General features: G+C 55.1%; 45 non-coding genes across 45 annotated transcripts; all 45 read right to left on the reverse strand.

Annotated features, from left to right (window-relative positions):
• Window positions 1–175: 175 nt before the first annotated feature.
• Window positions 176–257, reverse strand: Trnal-cag (transfer RNA leucine (anticodon CAG)). Its single transcript has one exon. It is a non-coding gene; the product is annotated as a tRNA-Leu (tRNA).
• Window positions 258–336: 79 nt separating this feature from the next.
• Trnal-aag (transfer RNA leucine (anticodon AAG)) lies at window positions 337–418 on the reverse strand. The gene has a single exon. It is a non-coding gene; the product is annotated as a tRNA-Leu (tRNA).
• A 288-nt stretch (window positions 419–706) lies between these two features.
• Trnah-gug (transfer RNA histidin (anticodon GUG)) lies at window positions 707–778 on the reverse strand. The gene has a single exon. It is a non-coding gene; the product is annotated as a tRNA-His (tRNA).
• A 383-nt stretch (window positions 779–1,161) lies between these two features.
• On the reverse strand, window positions 1,162–1,233 carry Trnae-cuc (transfer RNA glutamic acid (anticodon CUC)). The gene has a single exon. It is a non-coding gene; the product is annotated as a tRNA-Glu (tRNA).
• A 433-nt stretch (window positions 1,234–1,666) lies between these two features.
• On the reverse strand, window positions 1,667–1,748 carry Trnal-aag (transfer RNA leucine (anticodon AAG)). The gene has a single exon. It is a non-coding gene; the product is annotated as a tRNA-Leu (tRNA).
• Window positions 1,749–2,036: 288 nt separating this feature from the next.
• Trnah-gug (transfer RNA histidin (anticodon GUG)) lies at window positions 2,037–2,108 on the reverse strand. Its single transcript has one exon. It is a non-coding gene; the product is annotated as a tRNA-His (tRNA).
• Window positions 2,109–2,491: 383 nt separating this feature from the next.
• Window positions 2,492–2,563, reverse strand: Trnae-cuc (transfer RNA glutamic acid (anticodon CUC)). Its single transcript has one exon. It is a non-coding gene; the product is annotated as a tRNA-Glu (tRNA).
• Window positions 2,564–2,837: 274 nt separating this feature from the next.
• On the reverse strand, window positions 2,838–2,919 carry Trnal-cag (transfer RNA leucine (anticodon CAG)). The gene has a single exon. It is a non-coding gene; the product is annotated as a tRNA-Leu (tRNA).
• A 79-nt stretch (window positions 2,920–2,998) lies between these two features.
• Window positions 2,999–3,080, reverse strand: Trnal-aag (transfer RNA leucine (anticodon AAG)). The gene has a single exon. It is a non-coding gene; the product is annotated as a tRNA-Leu (tRNA).
• Window positions 3,081–3,369: 289 nt separating this feature from the next.
• Window positions 3,370–3,441, reverse strand: Trnah-gug (transfer RNA histidin (anticodon GUG)). The gene has a single exon. It is a non-coding gene; the product is annotated as a tRNA-His (tRNA).
• A 382-nt stretch (window positions 3,442–3,823) lies between these two features.
• Window positions 3,824–3,895, reverse strand: Trnae-cuc (transfer RNA glutamic acid (anticodon CUC)). Its single transcript has one exon. It is a non-coding gene; the product is annotated as a tRNA-Glu (tRNA).
• A 274-nt stretch (window positions 3,896–4,169) lies between these two features.
• On the reverse strand, window positions 4,170–4,251 carry Trnal-cag (transfer RNA leucine (anticodon CAG)). The gene has a single exon. It is a non-coding gene; the product is annotated as a tRNA-Leu (tRNA).
• A 78-nt stretch (window positions 4,252–4,329) lies between these two features.
• On the reverse strand, window positions 4,330–4,411 carry Trnal-aag (transfer RNA leucine (anticodon AAG)). The gene has a single exon. It is a non-coding gene; the product is annotated as a tRNA-Leu (tRNA).
• Window positions 4,412–4,699: 288 nt separating this feature from the next.
• On the reverse strand, window positions 4,700–4,771 carry Trnah-gug (transfer RNA histidin (anticodon GUG)). Its single transcript has one exon. It is a non-coding gene; the product is annotated as a tRNA-His (tRNA).
• Window positions 4,772–5,153: 382 nt separating this feature from the next.
• Trnae-cuc (transfer RNA glutamic acid (anticodon CUC)) lies at window positions 5,154–5,225 on the reverse strand. The gene has a single exon. It is a non-coding gene; the product is annotated as a tRNA-Glu (tRNA).
• Window positions 5,226–5,499: 274 nt separating this feature from the next.
• On the reverse strand, window positions 5,500–5,581 carry Trnal-cag (transfer RNA leucine (anticodon CAG)). Its single transcript has one exon. It is a non-coding gene; the product is annotated as a tRNA-Leu (tRNA).
• Window positions 5,582–5,659: 78 nt separating this feature from the next.
• Trnal-aag (transfer RNA leucine (anticodon AAG)) lies at window positions 5,660–5,741 on the reverse strand. The gene has a single exon. It is a non-coding gene; the product is annotated as a tRNA-Leu (tRNA).
• A 288-nt stretch (window positions 5,742–6,029) lies between these two features.
• On the reverse strand, window positions 6,030–6,101 carry Trnah-gug (transfer RNA histidin (anticodon GUG)). The gene has a single exon. It is a non-coding gene; the product is annotated as a tRNA-His (tRNA).
• A 382-nt stretch (window positions 6,102–6,483) lies between these two features.
• Trnae-cuc (transfer RNA glutamic acid (anticodon CUC)) lies at window positions 6,484–6,555 on the reverse strand. The gene has a single exon. It is a non-coding gene; the product is annotated as a tRNA-Glu (tRNA).
• A 274-nt stretch (window positions 6,556–6,829) lies between these two features.
• On the reverse strand, window positions 6,830–6,911 carry Trnal-cag (transfer RNA leucine (anticodon CAG)). The gene has a single exon. It is a non-coding gene; the product is annotated as a tRNA-Leu (tRNA).
• Window positions 6,912–6,989: 78 nt separating this feature from the next.
• Window positions 6,990–7,071, reverse strand: Trnal-aag (transfer RNA leucine (anticodon AAG)). The gene has a single exon. It is a non-coding gene; the product is annotated as a tRNA-Leu (tRNA).
• A 288-nt stretch (window positions 7,072–7,359) lies between these two features.
• Trnah-gug (transfer RNA histidin (anticodon GUG)) lies at window positions 7,360–7,431 on the reverse strand. Its single transcript has one exon. It is a non-coding gene; the product is annotated as a tRNA-His (tRNA).
• A 382-nt stretch (window positions 7,432–7,813) lies between these two features.
• Window positions 7,814–7,885, reverse strand: Trnae-cuc (transfer RNA glutamic acid (anticodon CUC)). The gene has a single exon. It is a non-coding gene; the product is annotated as a tRNA-Glu (tRNA).
• A 274-nt stretch (window positions 7,886–8,159) lies between these two features.
• On the reverse strand, window positions 8,160–8,241 carry Trnal-cag (transfer RNA leucine (anticodon CAG)). Its single transcript has one exon. It is a non-coding gene; the product is annotated as a tRNA-Leu (tRNA).
• A 78-nt stretch (window positions 8,242–8,319) lies between these two features.
• Trnal-aag (transfer RNA leucine (anticodon AAG)) lies at window positions 8,320–8,401 on the reverse strand. The gene has a single exon. It is a non-coding gene; the product is annotated as a tRNA-Leu (tRNA).
• Window positions 8,402–8,689: 288 nt separating this feature from the next.
• Trnah-gug (transfer RNA histidin (anticodon GUG)) lies at window positions 8,690–8,761 on the reverse strand. Its single transcript has one exon. It is a non-coding gene; the product is annotated as a tRNA-His (tRNA).
• Window positions 8,762–9,143: 382 nt separating this feature from the next.
• On the reverse strand, window positions 9,144–9,215 carry Trnae-cuc (transfer RNA glutamic acid (anticodon CUC)). The gene has a single exon. It is a non-coding gene; the product is annotated as a tRNA-Glu (tRNA).
• A 274-nt stretch (window positions 9,216–9,489) lies between these two features.
• On the reverse strand, window positions 9,490–9,571 carry Trnal-cag (transfer RNA leucine (anticodon CAG)). The gene has a single exon. It is a non-coding gene; the product is annotated as a tRNA-Leu (tRNA).
• Window positions 9,572–9,649: 78 nt separating this feature from the next.
• Trnal-aag (transfer RNA leucine (anticodon AAG)) lies at window positions 9,650–9,731 on the reverse strand. Its single transcript has one exon. It is a non-coding gene; the product is annotated as a tRNA-Leu (tRNA).
• A 288-nt stretch (window positions 9,732–10,019) lies between these two features.
• On the reverse strand, window positions 10,020–10,091 carry Trnah-gug (transfer RNA histidin (anticodon GUG)). The gene has a single exon. It is a non-coding gene; the product is annotated as a tRNA-His (tRNA).
• A 382-nt stretch (window positions 10,092–10,473) lies between these two features.
• On the reverse strand, window positions 10,474–10,545 carry Trnae-cuc (transfer RNA glutamic acid (anticodon CUC)). The gene has a single exon. It is a non-coding gene; the product is annotated as a tRNA-Glu (tRNA).
• Window positions 10,546–10,819: 274 nt separating this feature from the next.
• Window positions 10,820–10,901, reverse strand: Trnal-cag (transfer RNA leucine (anticodon CAG)). The gene has a single exon. It is a non-coding gene; the product is annotated as a tRNA-Leu (tRNA).
• A 78-nt stretch (window positions 10,902–10,979) lies between these two features.
• Trnal-aag (transfer RNA leucine (anticodon AAG)) lies at window positions 10,980–11,061 on the reverse strand. The gene has a single exon. It is a non-coding gene; the product is annotated as a tRNA-Leu (tRNA).
• Window positions 11,062–11,349: 288 nt separating this feature from the next.
• On the reverse strand, window positions 11,350–11,421 carry Trnah-gug (transfer RNA histidin (anticodon GUG)). The gene has a single exon. It is a non-coding gene; the product is annotated as a tRNA-His (tRNA).
• Window positions 11,422–11,803: 382 nt separating this feature from the next.
• Window positions 11,804–11,875, reverse strand: Trnae-cuc (transfer RNA glutamic acid (anticodon CUC)). Its single transcript has one exon. It is a non-coding gene; the product is annotated as a tRNA-Glu (tRNA).
• Window positions 11,876–12,149: 274 nt separating this feature from the next.
• Trnal-cag (transfer RNA leucine (anticodon CAG)) lies at window positions 12,150–12,231 on the reverse strand. Its single transcript has one exon. It is a non-coding gene; the product is annotated as a tRNA-Leu (tRNA).
• A 78-nt stretch (window positions 12,232–12,309) lies between these two features.
• Window positions 12,310–12,391, reverse strand: Trnal-aag (transfer RNA leucine (anticodon AAG)). Its single transcript has one exon. It is a non-coding gene; the product is annotated as a tRNA-Leu (tRNA).
• Window positions 12,392–12,679: 288 nt separating this feature from the next.
• On the reverse strand, window positions 12,680–12,751 carry Trnah-gug (transfer RNA histidin (anticodon GUG)). Its single transcript has one exon. It is a non-coding gene; the product is annotated as a tRNA-His (tRNA).
• A 382-nt stretch (window positions 12,752–13,133) lies between these two features.
• Trnae-cuc (transfer RNA glutamic acid (anticodon CUC)) lies at window positions 13,134–13,205 on the reverse strand. The gene has a single exon. It is a non-coding gene; the product is annotated as a tRNA-Glu (tRNA).
• A 274-nt stretch (window positions 13,206–13,479) lies between these two features.
• On the reverse strand, window positions 13,480–13,561 carry Trnal-cag (transfer RNA leucine (anticodon CAG)). Its single transcript has one exon. It is a non-coding gene; the product is annotated as a tRNA-Leu (tRNA).
• Window positions 13,562–13,639: 78 nt separating this feature from the next.
• Trnal-aag (transfer RNA leucine (anticodon AAG)) lies at window positions 13,640–13,721 on the reverse strand. The gene has a single exon. It is a non-coding gene; the product is annotated as a tRNA-Leu (tRNA).
• Window positions 13,722–14,009: 288 nt separating this feature from the next.
• Window positions 14,010–14,081, reverse strand: Trnah-gug (transfer RNA histidin (anticodon GUG)). Its single transcript has one exon. It is a non-coding gene; the product is annotated as a tRNA-His (tRNA).
• Window positions 14,082–14,463: 382 nt separating this feature from the next.
• Window positions 14,464–14,535, reverse strand: Trnae-cuc (transfer RNA glutamic acid (anticodon CUC)). The gene has a single exon. It is a non-coding gene; the product is annotated as a tRNA-Glu (tRNA).
• A 274-nt stretch (window positions 14,536–14,809) lies between these two features.
• Window positions 14,810–14,891, reverse strand: Trnal-cag (transfer RNA leucine (anticodon CAG)). The gene has a single exon. It is a non-coding gene; the product is annotated as a tRNA-Leu (tRNA).
• Window positions 14,892–14,969: 78 nt separating this feature from the next.
• On the reverse strand, window positions 14,970–15,051 carry Trnal-aag (transfer RNA leucine (anticodon AAG)). The gene has a single exon. It is a non-coding gene; the product is annotated as a tRNA-Leu (tRNA).
• Window positions 15,052–15,131: the final 80 nt, after the last annotated feature.

Genomic DNA, 15,131 nt, shown 5'->3' on the forward strand with positions numbered 1-15,131 from the left:
CTCGGGACACGTTTCGTGGAGACGAACGCCAGCCATCATGACACCAAACTGCGCCTGTGAATCATGTCGTTGCACCGCGCACTGTGCTGCGACAATTTAAGAAAGAGACGCTCACGGCTTGCTGCGCTGTTTCGTCGCGGGTAGTCAGTGCTCCGGCTTTCGAGACAGAAAACATTGGCAGAGGTGGGATTCGAACCCACGCCTCCGAGGAGACTGGTGCCTGAAACCAGCGCCTTAGACCGCTCGGCCACGCTACCGACGCCGCACGGCGGTCAGAGGAGCTGCGTTCTACCCCACGAGAAAACACCGCAATGGCACAAAAAAACGAGAAAAAATTGGCAGCGGTGGGATTCGAACCCACGCCTCCGAAGAGACTGGTGCCTTAAACCAGCGCCTTAGACCGCTCGGCCACGCTACCTGTGCCAGTGTTCTTCGCTTTTGTAGAAACAGTCCACGACACAGCTTCCTGTTCTGCTGCGACTGGCTGCTCATCCATTGCACCTCAAACAAATGCCTTCTTCGAATAGAGATTCACTACACAGGCAGCTGCCCGCGTTCTGGTGCGGCGGCATTACGTGTTGATAATGAATTGGTAGTGCCACCTGCAGCCTGCGGAACATGAGTGAAAAATCAAGAGGGCACCGTGTTTTCAAACACTGAGTCACAATCGTCACTGCAGCGACAGCAAGGCAAAAAGTTTAAAAATTGCCGTGACCAGGATTCGAACCTGGGTTATTGCGGCCACAACGCAATGTCCTAACCACTAGACGATCACGGCCACGGAAGCACCGCCGACAGCAGTTCTCGCGACTGCAAGTGGCGATGAACAGCAAAGCTCGGCCCACACACCACTGCGTCTCCCCACAGCTGTGTCAGACGCGATCTCCAATTATATGTACACTGGCAAACGAACGTGTCTGCGCTGTTAGGACACCAAGCAGTGTGGTTAGCTGCATTCAACCCCCGTGGCAATGTCTTGCAGTCCTCCAAGTCTGTTGACCACAGGTATGTGCGTCGATAAGAGGTGGACAGATGTCGCATCGCTCTCGCCGTCACTTGTCACGCCGAATCGTACTTAACGTAGTTTTCTGCAAGCGTCAGCGGAGCGTCAGTCGAGCTAAGTCGGGCCAAGTCGCATAAGAGGAGCAACAAAATGCGCATTTCCGGTACCGGGAATCGAACCCGGGCCTCCTGGGTGAGAGCCAGGTATCCTAGCCACTAGACCACACCGGACAACGGCACAAGGGCTCCTCCAGCGAACACAGCAAGCTGTACGCACGCTACTTAACGACAACTGTAAACATAGACGCTCCCACTTTGTACAACGGCATGCTCGGGACACGTTTCGTGGAGACGAACGCCAGCCATCATGACACCAAACTGCGCCTGTGAATCATGTCGTTGCACCGCGCACTGTGCTGCGACAATTTAAGAAAGAGACGCTCACGGCTTGCTGCGCTGTTTCGTCGCGGGTAGTCAGTGCTCCGGCTTTCGAGACAGAAAACATTGGCAGAGGTGGATTCGAACCCACGCCTCCGAGGAGACTGGTGCCTGAAACCAGCGCCTTAGACCGCTCGGCCACGCTACCGACGCCGCACGGCGGTCAGAGGAGCTGCGTTCTACCCCACGAGAAAACACCGCAATGGCACAAAAAACGAGAAAAAATTGGCAGCGGTGGGATTCGAACCCACGCCTCCGAAGAGACTGGTGCCTTAAACCAGCGCCTTAGACCGCTCGGCCACGCTACCTGTGCCAGTGTTCTTCGCTTTTGTAGAAACAGTCCACGACACAGCTTCCTGTTCTGCTGCGACTGGCTGCTCATCCATTGCACCTCAAACAAATGCCTTCTTCGAATAGAGATTCACTACACAGGCAGCTGCCCGCGTTCTGGTGCGGCGGCATTACGTGTTGATAATGAATTGGTAGTGCCACCTGCAGCCTGCGGAACATGAGTGAAAAATCAAGAGGGCACCGTGTTTTCAAACACTGAGTCACAATCGTCACTGCAGCGACAGCAAGGCAAAAAGTTTAAAAATTGCCGTGACCAGGATTCGAACCTGGGTTATTGCGGCCACAACGCAATGTCCTAACCACTAGACGATCACGGCCACGGAAGCACCGCCGACAGCAGTTCTCGCGACTGCAAGTGGCGATGAACAGCAAAGCTCGGCCCACACACCACTGCGTCTCCCCCACAGCTGTGTCAGACGCGATCTCCATTATATGTACACTGGCAAACGAACGTGTCTGCGCTGTTAGGACACCAAGCAGTGTGGTTAGCTGCATTCAACCCCCGTGGCAATGTCTTGCAGTCCTCCAAGTCTGTTGACCACAGGTATGTGCGTCGATAAGAGGTGGACAGATGTCGCATCGCTCTCGCCGTCACTTGTCACGCCGAATCGTACTTAACGTAGTTTTCTGCAAGCGTCAGCGGAGCGTCAGTCGAGCTAAGTCGGGCCAAGTCGCATAAGAGGAGCAACAAAATGCGCATTTCCGGTACCGGGAATCGAACCCGGGCCTCCTGGGTGAGAGCCAGGTATCCTAGCCACTAGACCACACCGGACAACGGCACAAGGGCTCCTCCAGCGAACACAGCAAGCTGTACGCACGCTACTTAACGACAACTGTAAACATAGACGCTCCCACTTTGTACAACGGCATGCTCGGGACACGTTTCGTGGAGACGAACGCCAGCCATCATGACACCAAACTGCGCCTGTGAATCATGTCGTTGCACCGCGCACTGTGCTGCGACAATTTAAGAAAGAGACGCTCACGGCTTGCTGCGCTGTTTCGTCGCGGGTAGTCAGTGCTCCGGCTTTCGAGACAGAAAACATTGGCAGAGGTGGGATTCGAACCCACGCCTCCGAGGAGACTGGTGCCTGAAACCAGCGCCTTAGACCGCTCGGCCACGCTACCGACGCCGCACGGCGGTCAGAGGAGCTGCGTTCTACCCCACGAGAAAACACCGCAATGGCACAAAAAAACGAGAAAAAATTGGCAGCGGTGGGATTCGAACCCACGCCTCCGAAGAGACTGGTGCCTTAAACCAGCGCCTTAGACCGCTCGGCCACGCTACCTGTGCCAGTGTTCTTCGCTTTTGTAGAAACAGTCCACGACACAGCTTCCTGTTCTGCTGCGACTGGCTGCTCATCCATTGCACCTCAAACAAATGCCTTCTTCGAATAGAGATTCACTACACAGGCAGCTGCCCGCGTTCTGGTGCGGCGGCATTACGTGTTGATAATGAATTGGTAGTGCCAACCTGCAGCCTGCGGAACATGAGTGAAAAATCAAGAGGGCACCGTGTTTTCAAACACTGAGTCACAATCGTCACTGCAGCGACAGCAAGGCAAAAAGTTTAAAAATTGCCGTGACCAGGATTCGAACCTGGGTTATTGCGGCCACAACGCAATGTCCTAACCACTAGACGATCACGGCCACGGAAGCACCGCCGACAGCAGTTCTCGCGACTGCAAGTGGCGATGAACAGCAAAGCTCGGCCCACACACCACTGCGTCTCCCCACAGCTGTGTCAGACGCGATCTCCATTATATGTACACTGGCAAACGAACGTGTCTGCGCTGTTAGGACACCAAGCAGTGTGGTTAGCTGCATTCAACCCCCGTGGCAATGTCTTGCAGTCCTCCAAGTCTGTTGACCACAGGTATGTGCGTCGATAAGAGGTGGACAGATGTCGCATCGCTCTCGCCGTCACTTGTCACGCCGAATCGTACTTAACGTAGTTTTCTGCAAGCGTCAGCGGAGCGTCAGTCGAGCTAAGTCGGGCCAAGTCGCATAAGAGGAGCAACAAAATGCGCATTTCCGGTACCGGGAATCGAACCCGGGCCTCCTGGGTGAGAGCCAGGTATCCTAGCCACTAGACCACACCGGACAACGGCACAAGGGCTCCTCCAGCGAACACAGCAAGCTGTACGCACGCTACTTAACGACAACTGTAAACATAGACGCTCCCACTTTGTACAACGGCATGCTCGGGACACGTTTCGTGGAGACGAACGCCAGCCATCATGACACCAAACTGCGCCTGTGAATCATGTCGTTGCACCGCGCACTGTGCTGCGACAATTTAAGAAAGAGACGCTCACGGCTTGCTGCGCTGTTTCGTCGCGGGTAGTCAGTGCTCCGGCTTTCGAGACAGAAAACATTGGCAGCGGTGGGATTCGAACCCACGCCTCCGAGGAGACTGGTGCCTGAAACCAGCGCCTTAGACCGCTCGGCCACGCTACCGACGCCGCACGGCGGTCAGAGGAGCTGCGTTCTACCCCACGAGAAAACACCGCAATGGCACAAAAAACGAGAAAAAATTGGCAGCGGTGGGATTCGAACCCACGCCTCCGAAGAGACTGGTGCCTTAAACCAGCGCCTTAGACCGCTCGGCCACGCTACCTGTGCCAGTGTTCTTCGCTTTTGTAGAAACAGTCCACGACACAGCTTCCTGTTCTGCTGCGACTGGCTGCTCATCCATTGCACCTCAAACAAATGCCTTCTTCGAATAGAGATTCACTACACAGGCAGCTGCCCGCGTTCTGGTGCGGCGGCATTACGTGTTGATAATGAATTGGTAGTGCCACCTGCAGCCTGCGGAACATGAGTGAAAAATCAAGAGGGCACCGTGTTTTCAAACACTGAGTCACAATCGTCACTGCAGCGACAGCAAGGCAAAAAGTTTAAAAATTGCCGTGACCAGGATTCGAACCTGGGTTATTGCGGCCACAACGCAATGTCCTAACCACTAGACGATCACGGCCACGGAAGCACCGCCGACAGCAGTTCTCGCGACTGCAAGTGGCGATGAACAGCAAAGCTCGGCCCACACACCACTGCGTCTCCCCACAGCTGTGTCAGACGCGATCTCCATTATATGTACACTGGCAAACGAACGTGTCTGCGCTGTTAGGACACCAAGCAGTGTGGTTAGCTGCATTCAACCCCCGTGGCAATGTCTTGCAGTCCTCCAAGTCTGTTGACCACAGGTATGTGCGTCGATAAGAGGTGGACAGATGTCGCATCGCTCTCGCCGTCACTTGTCACGCCGAATCGTACTTAACGTAGTTTTCTGCAAGCGTCAGCGGAGCGTCAGTCGAGCTAAGTCGGGCCAAGTCGCATAAGAGGAGCAACAAAATGCGCATTTCCGGTACCGGGAATCGAACCCGGGCCTCCTGGGTGAGAGCCAGGTATCCTAGCCACTAGACCACACCGGACAACGGCACAAGGGCTCCTCCAGCGAACACAGCAAGCTGTACGCACGCTACTTAACGACAACTGTAAACATAGACGCTCCCACTTTGTACAACGGCATGCTCGGGACACGTTTCGTGGAGACGAACGCCAGCCATCATGACACCAAACTGCGCCTGTGAATCATGTCGTTGCACCGCGCACTGTGCTGCGACAATTTAAGAAAGAGACGCTCACGGCTTGCTGCGCTGTTTCGTCGCGGGTAGTCAGTGCTCCGGCTTTCGAGACAGAAAACATTGGCAGAGGTGGGATTCGAACCCACGCCTCCGAGGAGACTGGTGCCTGAAACCAGCGCCTTAGACCGCTCGGCCACGCTACCGACGCCGCACGGCGGTCAGAGGAGCTGCGTTCTACCCCACGAGAAAACACCGCAATGGCACAAAAAACGAGAAAAAATTGGCAGCGGTGGGATTCGAACCCACGCCTCCGAAGAGACTGGTGCCTTAAACCAGCGCCTTAGACCGCTCGGCCACGCTACCTGTGCCAGTGTTCTTCGCTTTTGTAGAAACAGTCCACGACACAGCTTCCTGTTCTGCTGCGACTGGCTGCTCATCCATTGCACCTCAAACAAATGCCTTCTTCGAATAGAGATTCACTACACAGGCAGCTGCCCGCGTTCTGGTGCGGCGGCATTACGTGTTGATAATGAATTGGTAGTGCCACCTGCAGCCTGCGGAACATGAGTGAAAAATCAAGAGGGCACCGTGTTTTCAAACACTGAGTCACAATCGTCACTGCAGCGACAGCAAGGCAAAAAGTTTAAAAATTGCCGTGACCAGGATTCGAACCTGGGTTATTGCGGCCACAACGCAATGTCCTAACCACTAGACGATCACGGCCACGGAAGCACCGCCGACAGCAGTTCTCGCGACTGCAAGTGGCGATGAACAGCAAAGCTCGGCCCACACACCACTGCGTCTCCCCACAGCTGTGTCAGACGCGATCTCCATTATATGTACACTGGCAAACGAACGTGTCTGCGCTGTTAGGACACCAAGCAGTGTGGTTAGCTGCATTCAACCCCCGTGGCAATGTCTTGCAGTCCTCCAAGTCTGTTGACCACAGGTATGTGCGTCGATAAGAGGTGGACAGATGTCGCATCGCTCTCGCCGTCACTTGTCACGCCGAATCGTACTTAACGTAGTTTTCTGCAAGCGTCAGCGGAGCGTCAGTCGAGCTAAGTCGGGCCAAGTCGCATAAGAGGAGCAACAAAATGCGCATTTCCGGTACCGGGAATCGAACCCGGGCCTCCTGGGTGAGAGCCAGGTATCCTAGCCACTAGACCACACCGGACAACGGCACAAGGGCTCCTCCAGCGAACACAGCAAGCTGTACGCACGCTACTTAACGACAACTGTAAACATAGACGCTCCCACTTTGTACAACGGCATGCTCGGGACACGTTTCGTGGAGACGAACGCCAGCCATCATGACACCAAACTGCGCCTGTGAATCATGTCGTTGCACCGCGCACTGTGCTGCGACAATTTAAGAAAGAGACGCTCACGGCTTGCTGCGCTGTTTCGTCGCGGGTAGTCAGTGCTCCGGCTTTCGAGACAGAAAACATTGGCAGCGGTGGGATTCGAACCCACGCCTCCGAGGAGACTGGTGCCTGAAACCAGCGCCTTAGACCGCTCGGCCACGCTACCGACGCCGCACGGCGGTCAGAGGAGCTGCGTTCTACCCCACGAGAAAACACCGCAATGGCACAAAAAACGAGAAAAAATTGGCAGCGGTGGGATTCGAACCCACGCCTCCGAAGAGACTGGTGCCTTAAACCAGCGCCTTAGACCGCTCGGCCACGCTACCTGTGCCAGTGTTCTTCGCTTTTGTAGAAACAGTCCACGACACAGCTTCCTGTTCTGCTGCGACTGGCTGCTCATCCATTGCACCTCAAACAAATGCCTTCTTCGAATAGAGATTCACTACACAGGCAGCTGCCCGCGTTCTGGTGCGGCGGCATTACGTGTTGATAATGAATTGGTAGTGCCACCTGCAGCCTGCGGAACATGAGTGAAAAATCAAGAGGGCACCGTGTTTTCAAACACTGAGTCACAATCGTCACTGCAGCGACAGCAAGGCAAAAAGTTTAAAAATTGCCGTGACCAGGATTCGAACCTGGGTTATTGCGGCCACAACGCAATGTCCTAACCACTAGACGATCACGGCCACGGAAGCACCGCCGACAGCAGTTCTCGCGACTGCAAGTGGCGATGAACAGCAAAGCTCGGCCCACACACCACTGCGTCTCCCCACAGCTGTGTCAGACGCGATCTCCATTATATGTACACTGGCAAACGAACGTGTCTGCGCTGTTAGGACACCAAGCAGTGTGGTTAGCTGCATTCAACCCCCGTGGCAATGTCTTGCAGTCCTCCAAGTCTGTTGACCACAGGTATGTGCGTCGATAAGAGGTGGACAGATGTCGCATCGCTCTCGCCGTCACTTGTCACGCCGAATCGTACTTAACGTAGTTTTCTGCAAGCGTCAGCGGAGCGTCAGTCGAGCTAAGTCGGGCCAAGTCGCATAAGAGGAGCAACAAAATGCGCATTTCCGGTACCGGGAATCGAACCCGGGCCTCCTGGGTGAGAGCCAGGTATCCTAGCCACTAGACCACACCGGACAACGGCACAAGGGCTCCTCCAGCGAACACAGCAAGCTGTACGCACGCTACTTAACGACAACTGTAAACATAGACGCTCCCACTTTGTACAACGGCATGCTCGGGACACGTTTCGTGGAGACGAACGCCAGCCATCATGACACCAAACTGCGCCTGTGAATCATGTCGTTGCACCGCGCACTGTGCTGCGACAATTTAAGAAAGAGACGCTCACGGCTTGCTGCGCTGTTTCGTCGCGGGTAGTCAGTGCTCCGGCTTTCGAGACAGAAAACATTGGCAGAGGTGGGATTCGAACCCACGCCTCCGAGGAGACTGGTGCCTGAAACCAGCGCCTTAGACCGCTCGGCCACGCTACCGACGCCGCACGGCGGTCAGAGGAGCTGCGTTCTACCCCACGAGAAAACACCGCAATGGCACAAAAAACGAGAAAAAATTGGCAGCGGTGGGATTCGAACCCACGCCTCCGAAGAGACTGGTGCCTTAAACCAGCGCCTTAGACCGCTCGGCCACGCTACCTGTGCCAGTGTTCTTCGCTTTTGTAGAAACAGTCCACGACACAGCTTCCTGTTCTGCTGCGACTGGCTGCTCATCCATTGCACCTCAAACAAATGCCTTCTTCGAATAGAGATTCACTACACAGGCAGCTGCCCGCGTTCTGGTGCGGCGGCATTACGTGTTGATAATGAATTGGTAGTGCCACCTGCAGCCTGCGGAACATGAGTGAAAAATCAAGAGGGCACCGTGTTTTCAAACACTGAGTCACAATCGTCACTGCAGCGACAGCAAGGCAAAAAGTTTAAAAATTGCCGTGACCAGGATTCGAACCTGGGTTATTGCGGCCACAACGCAATGTCCTAACCACTAGACGATCACGGCCACGGAAGCACCGCCGACAGCAGTTCTCGCGACTGCAAGTGGCGATGAACAGCAAAGCTCGGCCCACACACCACTGCGTCTCCCCACAGCTGTGTCAGACGCGATCTCCATTATATGTACACTGGCAAACGAACGTGTCTGCGCTGTTAGGACACCAAGCAGTGTGGTTAGCTGCATTCAACCCCCGTGGCAATGTCTTGCAGTCCTCCAAGTCTGTTGACCACAGGTATGTGCGTCGATAAGAGGTGGACAGATGTCGCATCGCTCTCGCCGTCACTTGTCACGCCGAATCGTACTTAACGTAGTTTTCTGCAAGCGTCAGCGGAGCGTCAGTCGAGCTAAGTCGGGCCAAGTCGCATAAGAGGAGCAACAAAATGCGCATTTCCGGTACCGGGAATCGAACCCGGGCCTCCTGGGTGAGAGCCAGGTATCCTAGCCACTAGACCACACCGGACAACGGCACAAGGGCTCCTCCAGCGAACACAGCAAGCTGTACGCACGCTACTTAACGACAACTGTAAACATAGACGCTCCCACTTTGTACAACGGCATGCTCGGGACACGTTTCGTGGAGACGAACGCCAGCCATCATGACACCAAACTGCGCCTGTGAATCATGTCGTTGCACCGCGCACTGTGCTGCGACAATTTAAGAAAGAGACGCTCACGGCTTGCTGCGCTGTTTCGTCGCGGGTAGTCAGTGCTCCGGCTTTCGAGACAGAAAACATTGGCAGCGGTGGGATTCGAACCCACGCCTCCGAGGAGACTGGTGCCTGAAACCAGCGCCTTAGACCGCTCGGCCACGCTACCGACGCCGCACGGCGGTCAGAGGAGCTGCGTTCTACCCCACGAGAAAACACCGCAATGGCACAAAAAACGAGAAAAAATTGGCAGCGGTGGGATTCGAACCCACGCCTCCGAAGAGACTGGTGCCTTAAACCAGCGCCTTAGACCGCTCGGCCACGCTACCTGTGCCAGTGTTCTTCGCTTTTGTAGAAACAGTCCACGACACAGCTTCCTGTTCTGCTGCGACTGGCTGCTCATCCATTGCACCTCAAACAAATGCCTTCTTCGAATAGAGATTCACTACACAGGCAGCTGCCCGCGTTCTGGTGCGGCGGCATTACGTGTTGATAATGAATTGGTAGTGCCACCTGCAGCCTGCGGAACATGAGTGAAAAATCAAGAGGGCACCGTGTTTTCAAACACTGAGTCACAATCGTCACTGCAGCGACAGCAAGGCAAAAAGTTTAAAAATTGCCGTGACCAGGATTCGAACCTGGGTTATTGCGGCCACAACGCAATGTCCTAACCACTAGACGATCACGGCCACGGAAGCACCGCCGACAGCAGTTCTCGCGACTGCAAGTGGCGATGAACAGCAAAGCTCGGCCCACACACCACTGCGTCTCCCCACAGCTGTGTCAGACGCGATCTCCATTATATGTACACTGGCAAACGAACGTGTCTGCGCTGTTAGGACACCAAGCAGTGTGGTTAGCTGCATTCAACCCCCGTGGCAATGTCTTGCAGTCCTCCAAGTCTGTTGACCACAGGTATGTGCGTCGATAAGAGGTGGACAGATGTCGCATCGCTCTCGCCGTCACTTGTCACGCCGAATCGTACTTAACGTAGTTTTCTGCAAGCGTCAGCGGAGCGTCAGTCGAGCTAAGTCGGGCCAAGTCGCATAAGAGGAGCAACAAAATGCGCATTTCCGGTACCGGGAATCGAACCCGGGCCTCCTGGGTGAGAGCCAGGTATCCTAGCCACTAGACCACACCGGACAACGGCACAAGGGCTCCTCCAGCGAACACAGCAAGCTGTACGCACGCTACTTAACGACAACTGTAAACATAGACGCTCCCACTTTGTACAACGGCATGCTCGGGACACGTTTCGTGGAGACGAACGCCAGCCATCATGACACCAAACTGCGCCTGTGAATCATGTCGTTGCACCGCGCACTGTGCTGCGACAATTTAAGAAAGAGACGCTCACGGCTTGCTGCGCTGTTTCGTCGCGGGTAGTCAGTGCTCCGGCTTTCGAGACAGAAAACATTGGCAGCGGTGGGATTCGAACCCACGCCTCCGAGGAGACTGGTGCCTGAAACCAGCGCCTTAGACCGCTCGGCCACGCTACCGACGCCGCACGGCGGTCAGAGGAGCTGCGTTCTACCCCACGAGAAAACACCGCAATGGCACAAAAAACGAGAAAAAATTGGCAGCGGTGGGATTCGAACCCACGCCTCCGAAGAGACTGGTGCCTTAAACCAGCGCCTTAGACCGCTCGGCCACGCTACCTGTGCCAGTGTTCTTCGCTTTTGTAGAAACAGTCCACGACACAGCTTCCTGTTCTGCTGCGACTGGCTGCTCATCCATTGCACCTCAAACAAATGCCTTCTTCGAATAGAGATTCACTACACAGGCAGCTGCCCGCGTTCTGGTGCGGCGGCATTACGTGTTGATAATGAATTGGTAGTGCCACCTGCAGCCTGCGGAACATGAGTGAAAAATCAAGAGGGCACCGTGTTTTCAAACACTGAGTCACAATCGTCACTGCAGCGACAGCAAGGCAAAAAGTTTAAAAATTGCCGTGACCAGGATTCGAACCTGGGTTATTGCGGCCACAACGCAATGTCCTAACCACTAGACGATCACGGCCACGGAAGCACCGCCGACAGCAGTTCTCGCGACTGCAAGTGGCGATGAACAGCAAAGCTCGGCCCACACACCACTGCGTCTCCCCACAGCTGTGTCAGACGCGATCTCCATTATATGTACACTGGCAAACGAACGTGTCTGCGCTGTTAGGACACCAAGCAGTGTGGTTAGCTGCATTCAACCCCCGTGGCAATGTCTTGCAGTCCTCCAAGTCTGTTGACCACAGGTATGTGCGTCGATAAGAGGTGGACAGATGTCGCATCGCTCTCGCCGTCACTTGTCACGCCGAATCGTACTTAACGTAGTTTTCTGCAAGCGTCAGCGGAGCGTCAGTCGAGCTAAGTCGGGCCAAGTCGCATAAGAGGAGCAACAAAATGCGCATTTCCGGTACCGGGAATCGAACCCGGGCCTCCTGGGTGAGAGCCAGGTATCCTAGCCACTAGACCACACCGGACAACGGCACAAGGGCTCCTCCAGCGAACACAGCAAGCTGTACGCACGCTACTTAACGACAACTGTAAACATAGACGCTCCCACTTTGTACAACGGCATGCTCGGGACACGTTTCGTGGAGACGAACGCCAGCCATCATGACACCAAACTGCGCCTGTGAATCATGTCGTTGCACCGCGCACTGTGCTGCGACAATTTAAGAAAGAGACGCTCACGGCTTGCTGCGCTGTTTCGTCGCGGGTAGTCAGTGCTCCGGCTTTCGAGACAGAAAACATTGGCAGAGGTGGGATTCGAACCCACGCCTCCGAGGAGACTGGTGCCTGAAACCAGCGCCTTAGACCGCTCGGCCACGCTACCGACGCCGCACGGCGGTCAGAGGAGCTGCGTTCTACCCCACGAGAAAACACCGCAATGGCACAAAAAACGAGAAAAAATTGGCAGCGGTGGGATTCGAACCCACGCCTCCGAAGAGACTGGTGCCTTAAACCAGCGCCTTAGACCGCTCGGCCACGCTACCTGTGCCAGTGTTCTTCGCTTTTGTAGAAACAGTCCACGACACAGCTTCCTGTTCTGCTGCGACTGGCTGCTCATCCATTGCACCTCAAACAAATGCCTTCTTCGAATAGAGATTCACTACACAGGCAGCTGCCCGCGTTCTGGTGCGGCGGCATTACGTGTTGATAATGAATTGGTAGTGCCACCTGCAGCCTGCGGAACATGAGTGAAAAATCAAGAGGGCACCGTGTTTTCAAACACTGAGTCACAATCGTCACTGCAGCGACAGCAAGGCAAAAAGTTTAAAAATTGCCGTGACCAGGATTCGAACCTGGGTTATTGCGGCCACAACGCAATGTCCTAACCACTAGACGATCACGGCCACGGAAGCACCGCCGACAGCAGTTCTCGCGACTGCAAGTGGCGATGAACAGCAAAGCTCGGCCCACACACCACTGCGTCTCCCCACAGCTGTGTCAGACGCGATCTCCATTATATGTACACTGGCAAACGAACGTGTCTGCGCTGTTAGGACACCAAGCAGTGTGGTTAGCTGCATTCAACCCCCGTGGCAATGTCTTGCAGTCCTCCAAGTCTGTTGACCACAGGTATGTGCGTCGATAAGAGGTGGACAGATGTCGCATCGCTCTCGCCGTCACTTGTCACGCCGAATCGTACTTAACGTAGTTTTCTGCAAGCGTCAGCGGAGCGTCAGTCGAGCTAAGTCGGGCCAAGTCGCATAAGAGGAGCAACAAAATGCGCATTTCCGGTACCGGGAATCGAACCCGGGCCTCCTGGGTGAGAGCCAGGTATCCTAGCCACTAGACCACACCGGACAACGGCACAAGGGCTCCTCCAGCGAACACAGCAAGCTGTACGCACGCTACTTAACGACAACTGTAAACATAGACGCTCCCACTTTGTACAACGGCATGCTCGGGACACGTTTCGTGGAGACGAACGCCAGCCATCATGACACCAAACTGCGCCTGTGAATCATGTCGTTGCACCGCGCACTGTGCTGCGACAATTTAAGAAAGAGACGCTCACGGCTTGCTGCGCTGTTTCGTCGCGGGTAGTCAGTGCTCCGGCTTTCGAGACAGAAAACATTGGCAGCGGTGGGATTCGAACCCACGCCTCCGAGGAGACTGGTGCCTGAAACCAGCGCCTTAGACCGCTCGGCCACGCTACCGACGCCGCACGGCGGTCAGAGGAGCTGCGTTCTACCCCACGAGAAAACACCGCAATGGCACAAAAAACGAGAAAAAATTGGCAGCGGTGGGATTCGAACCCACGCCTCCGAAGAGACTGGTGCCTTAAACCAGCGCCTTAGACCGCTCGGCCACGCTACCTGTGCCAGTGTTCTTCGCTTTTGTAGAAACAGTCCACGACACAGCTTCCTGTTCTGCTGCGACTGGCTGCTCATCCATTGCACCTCAAACAAATGCCTTCTTCGAATAGAGATTCACTACACAGGCAGCTGCCCGCGTTCTGGTGCGGCGGCATTACGTGTTGATAATGAATTGGTAGTGCCACCTGCAGCCTGCGGAACATGAGTGAAAAATCAAGAGGGCACCGTGTTTTCAAACACTGAGTCACAATCGTCACTGCAGCGACAGCAAGGCAAAAAGTTTAAAAATTGCCGTGACCAGGATTCGAACCTGGGTTATTGCGGCCACAACGCAATGTCCTAACCACTAGACGATCACGGCCACGGAAGCACCGCCGACAGCAGTTCTCGCGACTGCAAGTGGCGATGAACAGCAAAGCTCGGCCCACACACCACTGCGTCTCCCCACAGCTGTGTCAGACGCGATCTCCATTATATGTACACTGGCAAACGAACGTGTCTGCGCTGTTAGGACACCAAGCAGTGTGGTTAGCTGCATTCAACCCCCGTGGCAATGTCTTGCAGTCCTCCAAGTCTGTTGACCACAGGTATGTGCGTCGATAAGAGGTGGACAGATGTCGCATCGCTCTCGCCGTCACTTGTCACGCCGAATCGTACTTAACGTAGTTTTCTGCAAGCGTCAGCGGAGCGTCAGTCGAGCTAAGTCGGGCCAAGTCGCATAAGAGGAGCAACAAAATGCGCATTTCCGGTACCGGGAATCGAACCCGGGCCTCCTGGGTGAGAGCCAGGTATCCTAGCCACTAGACCACACCGGACAACGGCACAAGGGCTCCTCCAGCGAACACAGCAAGCTGTACGCACGCTACTTAACGACAACTGTAAACATAGACGCTCCCACTTTGTACAACGGCATGCTCGGGACACGTTTCGTGGAGACGAACGCCAGCCATCATGACACCAAACTGCGCCTGTGAATCATGTCGTTGCACCGCGCACTGTGCTGCGACAATTTAAGAAAGAGACGCTCACGGCTTGCTGCGCTGTTTCGTCGCGGGTAGTCAGTGCTCCGGCTTTCGAGACAGAAAACATTGGCAGCGGTGGGATTCGAACCCACGCCTCCGAGGAGACTGGTGCCTGAAACCAGCGCCTTAGACCGCTCGGCCACGCTACCGACGCCGCACGGCGGTCAGAGGAGCTGCGTTCTACCCCACGAGAAAACACCGCAATGGCACAAAAAACGAGAAAAAATTGGCAGCGGTGGGATTCGAACCCACGCCTCCGAAGAGACTGGTGCCTTAAACCAGCGCCTTAGACCGCTCGGCCACGCTACCTGTGCCAGTGTTCTTCGCTTTTGTAGAAACAGTCCACGACACAGCTTCCTGTTCTGCTGCGACTGGCTGCTCATCCATTG

This window comes from Schistocerca cancellata, unplaced genomic scaffold, assembly GCF_023864275.1.
Source record: "Schistocerca cancellata isolate TAMUIC-IGC-003103 unplaced genomic scaffold, iqSchCanc2.1 HiC_scaffold_105, whole genome shotgun sequence".
In the NCBI taxonomy this organism is placed as follows: domain Eukaryota; kingdom Metazoa; phylum Arthropoda; class Insecta; order Orthoptera; family Acrididae; genus Schistocerca; species Schistocerca cancellata.